Below are 7,979 nucleotides of genomic sequence, written 5' to 3'. Positions count from 1 at the left end.
AAAGAAATGTATCATAATTAATCTCTGGCCATCAACAGATTCAGGGTCTAGTTTGGTGTGTTGGTGGAGGCCATCCATCAGCCTTTGTAAAAAGGTGGATGGATTTTCATTTTTGTCCTGTATGATTTCATTAAGCTTTTCATAATTAATAGACTTCATGGTGGCTCTGTGGAGCCCATGAAGGAGGCAATTAATGTACCTGTTTTGAGCTTCAATTCCCAAAAAGGGAATTCTTATTCACTGATGGTGGAAATGTAAACTAGTACAACTCCATTGGAAATCAGTGTGGAGATTCCTCAAAAAGTGGAAACTCGAAATTCCATTTGACTCAGCTATTCCCCTTCTAGGTATCTTCCCAAAAGAGTTATTAAACATATCACATTACAGTGATACATGCATCCCCATGTTTATTGATGCACAATTCATAATAGCTGAACTGTGAAAGTGGCCCGTAGGTTCATCAATAGATGAGTAGGTAAAGAAGATGTACCTTGCTATAAAGAAGAATAAATATGAGTCATTTGTAGGAAGATTTATGCACCTTGAAACCATAATGTGAAGTAAAATAAATCAGACCTACAGGCTTAAAAATTGTATAGTTTCTCTTATATGAGAATCCACAACATAAACAAATCAAAGAGAAATACAGAAAGTAGGCAATAGATCTTCAGCAAATGGGAAAAGAACTAAAAGGTGGAGGTTGGAGGGACCTATGGAGGTGGATATCAAAAGAATTAAAATGTGTCATGTACATGTACCAACTGCCCACAATATATATTCATTATGTACCACAAACATGTACTAATAAAAATCTTAAGCTGTTCAATTCAGTGTGCTCTTATTTTGTTGAGATTTATACATCTTGTTCATCAAGGACATTGGTTTGTATTTTTCTTTCTTTTGTATTGGTATATGTTTGTAATATATAATAACTCCATTTGTTTTGAGGAATTGGTATATATAATGTTGATCATTTTCTATCACTTCCCTCTGTGCCCCGTTCTCCAGAAACCCTGCCCTATCTCCAAAAACTTTACTTTTTTTCTTGTGTATTCTAGTTGTTCTCATAGCCTGAAGTAGCTGTGATGTAAAATAAATAAATAAATAAATAAATAAATAAATAAATAAATATTGTCCAAAGATTAGTGTTATCCAAGACAAGATCAGGGTTACATGAAATGAATAATGCTCTGAGGAGCTTTTATAAGGAGCTGCCAAATAGTTGAAATAATGACAATTTTCTGGGGATAGAGGTTTTGACAGTAGCACTTCCCCGATGTGTTCCCTGGTTTCTGGTAGTCACAGGTTTTGCAGTACAAGCTCCTGAATTTCAAGGCCATTACACAGCTGGACAGAAAATACAAGTAGTAAATTTCCACAAACTCCCTTGTCTTCCTAGGATTCACCCATTCATTTACTTTCTTTCAAAAAACATTCATGGGTTTTTGCAAGGCTTTGATTTAGTTTCAGAATTCTGAAAATAGTTGTTTTGACCAGATTGCTAACATGGGCATGGGTTTCATAGAGGGTCAGATTTTAACCCACCAACCCCTTTCCCCTATTCTGAAAGGACGTCCCTGGACTGTAGAGTTTTGTAGAGGTTCATTATCAAATTGAATACATTTCTTATCCTGTGCCATTATTTTCACTTTCCTATAAATGGATGAGTTATTTCACGTGTTCTACAGCTGATATATATATAAATACTAGCGAGTTAAAAGTAAGCATCTCAGTTACACCCATGTTTAAAATATTGTAGGTCTGGGGCTGCAATCCTCTGGATATGCAGTGAGAAGAGGGTAGGGGTGTTATGAGATTAACCTGGAAAAGAGAATCCCTTCCTATTGTTTCAAATACCACTAAAAAAGCAAGAATTATGACGGGCCACACCAGCCCTGCAGCATCCTAGAGGACAATCCATAGGAGCTCTCCGCACTTACACCCCAGAAGGTATCTCACGGTGTCTCTTCTTCTGGGTAAAGGAGACATCTAGAATTTGCTGGAAAAGCTGACCTCCTGCCCCGGAAACCACAGCGCCCCCTGCTGGTGGTCCTCCTCCGAGCTGACAGAAACATCCTGCCTTCCGCTCAAGCGCCCATTTTCCGGCCGCTATGAAGCTGAGCAGCCTCTCCCTGCTGGCCTTGACCATCTTGCTTTGCCTCCACATGGCCCAGCCTGGACTACGGAAGAATGGAGGTAAGGCCTGGCGGTCTAGGGTGGGTTCGCGGTAGGGAAGCGGTTCCTCTCAGGAGCCCATGGAAAGTGCGCGTTCAGGGCTCTGACTCACCGCCTGGCATTTTTCTTCAGTTAAACAGAAACCCGGATTTTGTCCGGAGTTTTTTCTTAACTGTGCTTTCACCGGATTCCCTGGATGCTGGAGTGATCGAGGTTGCAAGGGGACCAAGAAATGTTGCTTTTATAACTGCCGACATCAGTGTATAGAACCATGGTCGTCTGTGGATTGAGGTGAGTAGCCCCAGATCTGCTGTTCACCCAGAACCTTCCTCAAACCGTTTGTCTCACAGGGAGAGGAAGAGTGTCTGTGCCTCTAAAAGTCTTGGAGGTCAGGGCTTTTAAATTGAGATACTTTCTATTTTTCTGATTTTTTAAATTTATTATTATTATTATTATTATTATTATTATTATTATTATTATTATTATTTGTACTGGAGATTGTACTCGGGACCTTGCACTTATGAGGCAGGTGGCAATATCAATACATTTTAAAAATTTGAGATACTTCCAGAGGTTTGATTCAGGATGGGAAAGAGGAAAGCCGAAAGGCCTCCTTCCTCAGAGAAGGAATCTTTCATTTTGTGGAGTGGACTTCACACTTTTCTGTGTGAAGTGGACAGTTGGATAAGGTTGTCTCTAAGCTCCTTAATGCTAATGAAATTTGTTAGAATTATTTTCTGTTGCTTTTCCCCCCTTAACAATTTATAGTAATGAAGCATTTTTCTATTTCATATTTAAATTGAGAGGCAAGGGATTACTAGGCCATAATTCCTTAGGTTGGCTTGCCTAGATTCCCCAAACTTTAGTCTTTAATTCGTCGTCATCAGCATATTTTAGTGCCTTTGGGAGGGGAGTACCTAGCAGAATGAAGGCCACAGTGGTTCTGGAACACAAAATCATGTCCCCAGCACAATCTATTCTCCTGATGTTTCTCTCCTCAGGTGGAAACTTCTTTATCCAGGCCTGAGAAGACACTGATGCTATAGGGTCAGACTTGAATAACTAGTCCCTTATCTACCCTGATTCTCCCAGGCCCTTCCTGTTATCAAGAATTAAAAGCATGTTAATGTGATAATAAAGCAAAGAAAGAAGCCTTGTGTATTTGCTTATTTTCTGTTACTGCAACAAACTACCAGAGACTGGGTACTTGATACAGAAAAGGAGTTTAATCAGCTCATAGATCTGGAGGTCTAGGGCATGCCCCTCCATGGAAGGCCTCATGGTAAATGGGATCATAATGGTGGGAGCACAGGTGATCATGCCAAACAGAGGCTCAGTGGAGCTGCCAGGCTCCTATATAACAGCTCACTTTCAAAGGAACTAATCGAGCCCCACAAGACCTGCATTGATCCCTTCTAAGTGTGTGGTCCCCATAACCTAATTACCTTTCACTAGGTCGCCACCTTTGAAAGGCCTGCCATCTCTCACTATTGACACAATGGACACCAAATTCCAACACATTAACCCTTGGCAGAAACAGTATCCAAACCATGGTGTACTGTACATTAAACTGTGAAAATCAGTAAGACCGACATATCTCTCTCCTTCCTTTCTTCCTTCCTCTTTCCTTCCCTCCCTCCCTCGTGTGTGTTTGTGTGTGTGTGTGTGTGTGTGTGTGTGTGTGTGTGTGTGTGTATCTTCTGCCTCCTCTCTACCAGCCCTTTTGAGTGATCCCTTAGAATGTGTAAAACTATTTTACTAATTTTTGCACTTGTGATTTTCGGATATATTTCATTTTTTTTTTTAGTATTTCCTAATACTCAGATTCCTCTTTGGTCAGATCCAAGAGACATTTTCCAGTAAAAATTTTTTTTTCAATTTTAATTTCATGAAGAACAAACATGTTATCCTGGAAGGAAAAAAAACCAAGCTATTTATAGTACAGTTTCTCTCGTGCCGCTGCCAGTGATCCTTCCATTTGTTGATCAAGGTCTAGATTTGAAATTTTGGTTGGAAAGAAAGCAATATATACCTAGGTTGTAGGGTATATTGGATTCTATAATTTAGGGAATACATTAGGAAGAGGAATTCTCCCATGTTTCAGCCAAGCTACCATTACTCTAAGTATGGAGGGTGAGCTCCTAACCTTCCTAATAATGAGAAGGCTCTCACCTTAAATTTTCTCACTTTGTAACTTTGTGTTTCCACCTTTCTTTAGGCCCGCAACAGCAGAAAACGGGGAAAGTGGCCTTCCACGATGGGATTTTTTCCTTTCCCTTACTTCTCTTACTTCCACTTCCCTTCCCCCTTGGCTCCTTTTCTTCCTGTTTCTCATTATCTGTTACACATTTTGGTCCTTGTTTACACTTCCAGTTTCACACACCAGAAAAACTGTTCAGTATTTACACCTATTTATTTCACTTAAGAGTATGGCCTCGATGTGCATCCATTTACCTATAAATGTCTCTAGTTTCTCATTCTTTATGGCTGAGTAGTACTCCATTTTATAAAAAAAAAACCAAAATGCATTTTCTTTATCCAGTCTCCAGTTAATGGGCACTTGGGCTGTTTCCAAGCTTTAGCTATTACAGACTGTGCTACCATAAATATGTGTGCACATATTTCACTGTGGTGTTATGCTTTTAATTTTGGGGGGGGGAAGATACCCAGCAGGGGAATATCTAAGTCAAATGGGACCTCTAATCCTAGATTTTTGAGGTGCCTCCAAGCTGATTTCCACAGTTGTTGCACCACTCTACGCTCTCACCAACAGTGGATAAGGTTTCCTTTCTCCCTATAACCCTGCCAGCATTTGTTATTGGTGGATTTTTTATATCAGCCACTTTTTCCAGGGTGAGGTGGAATCTCAGCATTGTTTTAATTTGCATCTCTTAGATAACCAGTGATGTTGAACATTTTTTCATGTTTATTTGCTCTTTCTACTTTTTTGTCTGAGAAATGTCTATTCATTTCAGGTGCCCATTTTTAGATTGGGTCTTTAAATTTGGGAGGTCTGATTTTTTTAAAGTTTTTTACTCGGTAGTATACCTTTGTCTGAGAAACAGCTGGTAAAAATTTTTTCCCACATTGTGGGTTGTCTCTTCACATTGTTGGTGGCTTCTCTTGCTTTGCGGAGACTTTTTAATAAGATGAGATCCCAGTTGTTGATTCTTTGTGTTAGTTCACATGCCACTGAGATTTTGTTCATAAAGACTTTTCCTGCACCAGTGTCTTCAAGGTTCTACCTAACCTCTACCTAACCCCTCTTCCAGCCGGTTTAGTGTTTCTGTTTTAATATTTAGATCTTTGATCCATTTCAATTTTAGTTTGGTGCACGACGAGAGATATAGATCTAATTTTAATCTTTGGTAAGTAGAAACCCAAATTTTCTGCTTGGTTGCTTGCTTGCCTTCCTCTCTTCCTCTTCTCCCTCTCCCTGTCTCTCTTACTGGTACTTGGGATCAAACTCAGGACCTTGTGCTTGTGAGGCAAGGGGCAGAACCAGTGAGCTAAATTCCTGGCCCACCATCACCATTTATTAAGGAAGCTATCTTTCCTCCAGTGAGGGTGTTTTTTTTGTTGTTGTTGTTAAAGAGGAGGTGGCTGAGTATGTTTGGAGTTGTTTCTGCATCTTCTAATCTGTTCCACTGATCCTCAGGTCTGTTTCTTTGCCAGTACAGCACCATTTATTAAGGAAGCTATCTTTCCTCCAGTGAGGGTGTTTTTTGTTTTTTTGTTTTTTTTTTTGGTTTGTTTGTTAAAGAGGAGGTGGCTGAGTATGTTTGGAGTTGTTTCTGCATCTTCTCATCTGTTCCACTGATCCTCAGGTCTGTTTCTTTGCCAGTACCATGCTGTTTTTATCACAGTACTTTGTAGTATTGTTTCAAGTCGGGGATGGTGATCCCCGCTACCTTGTCTTTCTTGCCTAGAATTGCTTTTGCTATTCTAGGTCTCTTTTGGTTCTAAATGAATTTTTGGATTGTTTTCTTTAGCTCTGTGAAATACAATGTTGGAATTTCAATTGAGATTGCATTGAATCTAAATAGCAGTTTTGGAAGTATGGCCAATTTCACGATATTGGCTCTTTCTATCCAGGAGCAAGGGATGTCTTTCCATTTTGTGTTGCCCTTTCCGATCTCTTTTTTCAGCATGCTATACTTTTCAGAGTAGAGGTCTTTTATTTCTTTTGTTTAATTCTTCTAGTTTAAAAATGGTATAATAACAGTGTGTGATCAAAAAATACAGCGAATATTTAAAATGTTTAAAACTTTTTTATAATAAAAATACATGGCCCTCAGTCCCTCGCCACATATTCTCACTTCCCTTATGCTGTCATCCTTGCCACTTTCTGGAGCAGCTTTGGAAGTCCCCCTGCAATAGTACCTTTGTTCGTGCTGTTATGGCTGCCTCTACCTCTTGAATAAATTTAAAATGTTTACCTTTAATTGATACTTTGACTTTGGGGAAGAGCCACAAGTTGCACAATGCCAGATCCAGTGAATAAGATATATGAAGACATGCTATAATGTTTTCATTTGACAGAAATTGTCATAAATGTTTGATCCGTGTGGGGTGATAAAAAATATGGTGACTGCTTACATTAAAAATTTTAATATTGCCAGGTACGGTGGCTCATACCCGTAATCCCAGCACTCGGGAGGCTGCGGCAGGAGGATCGCTGTGAGTTCAAGACCAGCCTGGGCTACATAGTGAGTTCCAGGTCAGTCTCGACTACATAGTGAAATCCTGTCTCAAAACAAAACCCAAACCAAAAACAACAACAAAAATACCCCCAAAATTTTATTACAAGTCAGGCATGGTAGTACATGCCTATGATTCCAGCACTTGGGAAACTGAGGTAGGATGATCAGAGTACAAGGCTAGCCTGGACTGCATGGTGAGACCTTGTCTCAAAAAAATAACAAAAAAAGTTATCATAGTAAAAGACATGATACCGTTAATCCTTTAAAGAATACTTCCCTCACCTTGAGCACACACATTCTTGGCAATGTGTCTTTTACTAGAATAAGCCTTTTTTTAAGTTTAAACATTCACCATATTTTTTCTAACCCCTTAAGCATAGCTTATTTATCTCCTCTTCTGGATTACATAGATGGACCGTATTTTCCTCTGTTTTAAAGTTTTTTTAGACATGGTCTCACTATGTAGTCCAGGTTGGCCTTGAACTTGCTGTGTAGCCCAACCTGGCCTCAAACTCACCGTCCTCCTGCTTTAGCCTTCTAAGTGCTGGGATTACAGGTGTAGGCCACTATGCTGGGCAACAATCTTTTGGTTTTACAAATTATGTCACATACTTTTAACATAATTTTAAATAATTGTTGACATACATCACAGGGTACCAAGATTGCTGAAAGCATAAATGTCTATTCTATTTTTCTAACCATTGCTGGATTCTCATCCTGCTGGCTTGCACTATTTTGGATTCTTACCAGCTATCTATGAGAATGACTAGCTCATATATCTTTGCCTACAGAGTTTGCTGTCAAGCTTTTGGAATATTGGCAGGCTGGTAGGTGGAAAATATTATCACAGTGTAATTTCAGTGTTCATTTTTCTTCATCTGAGAAATAGATTTTATCTTTTCCTTATTTTCAGGATCAGTGAATTTTATGTTTATGTGTGTTATCTACTTTGCTCCCGGATTTTGATATTCTTCCTTGCGCTGTTTCAGCACTGGATGGCACCCTCAGGCCTTTGCCGCAAGTCTGTGGTTGGTGAATTATCACTATTTCAACACTAGGGGAGAAGCTGAAGCTCAAGTTTCTTGTGCTATTGTAGTTGGT

The sequence above is a fragment of the Fukomys damarensis genome, unplaced genomic scaffold (genome assembly GCF_012274545.1).
Source record: "Fukomys damarensis isolate Sample0158 unplaced genomic scaffold, DMR_v1.0_HiC HiC_scaffold_22, whole genome shotgun sequence".
NCBI lineage: Eukaryota > Metazoa > Chordata > Mammalia > Rodentia > Bathyergidae > Fukomys > Fukomys damarensis.
The sequence above is the reverse complement of the archived record's forward strand: the minus strand, read 5'-3'. Positions refer to the sequence as shown.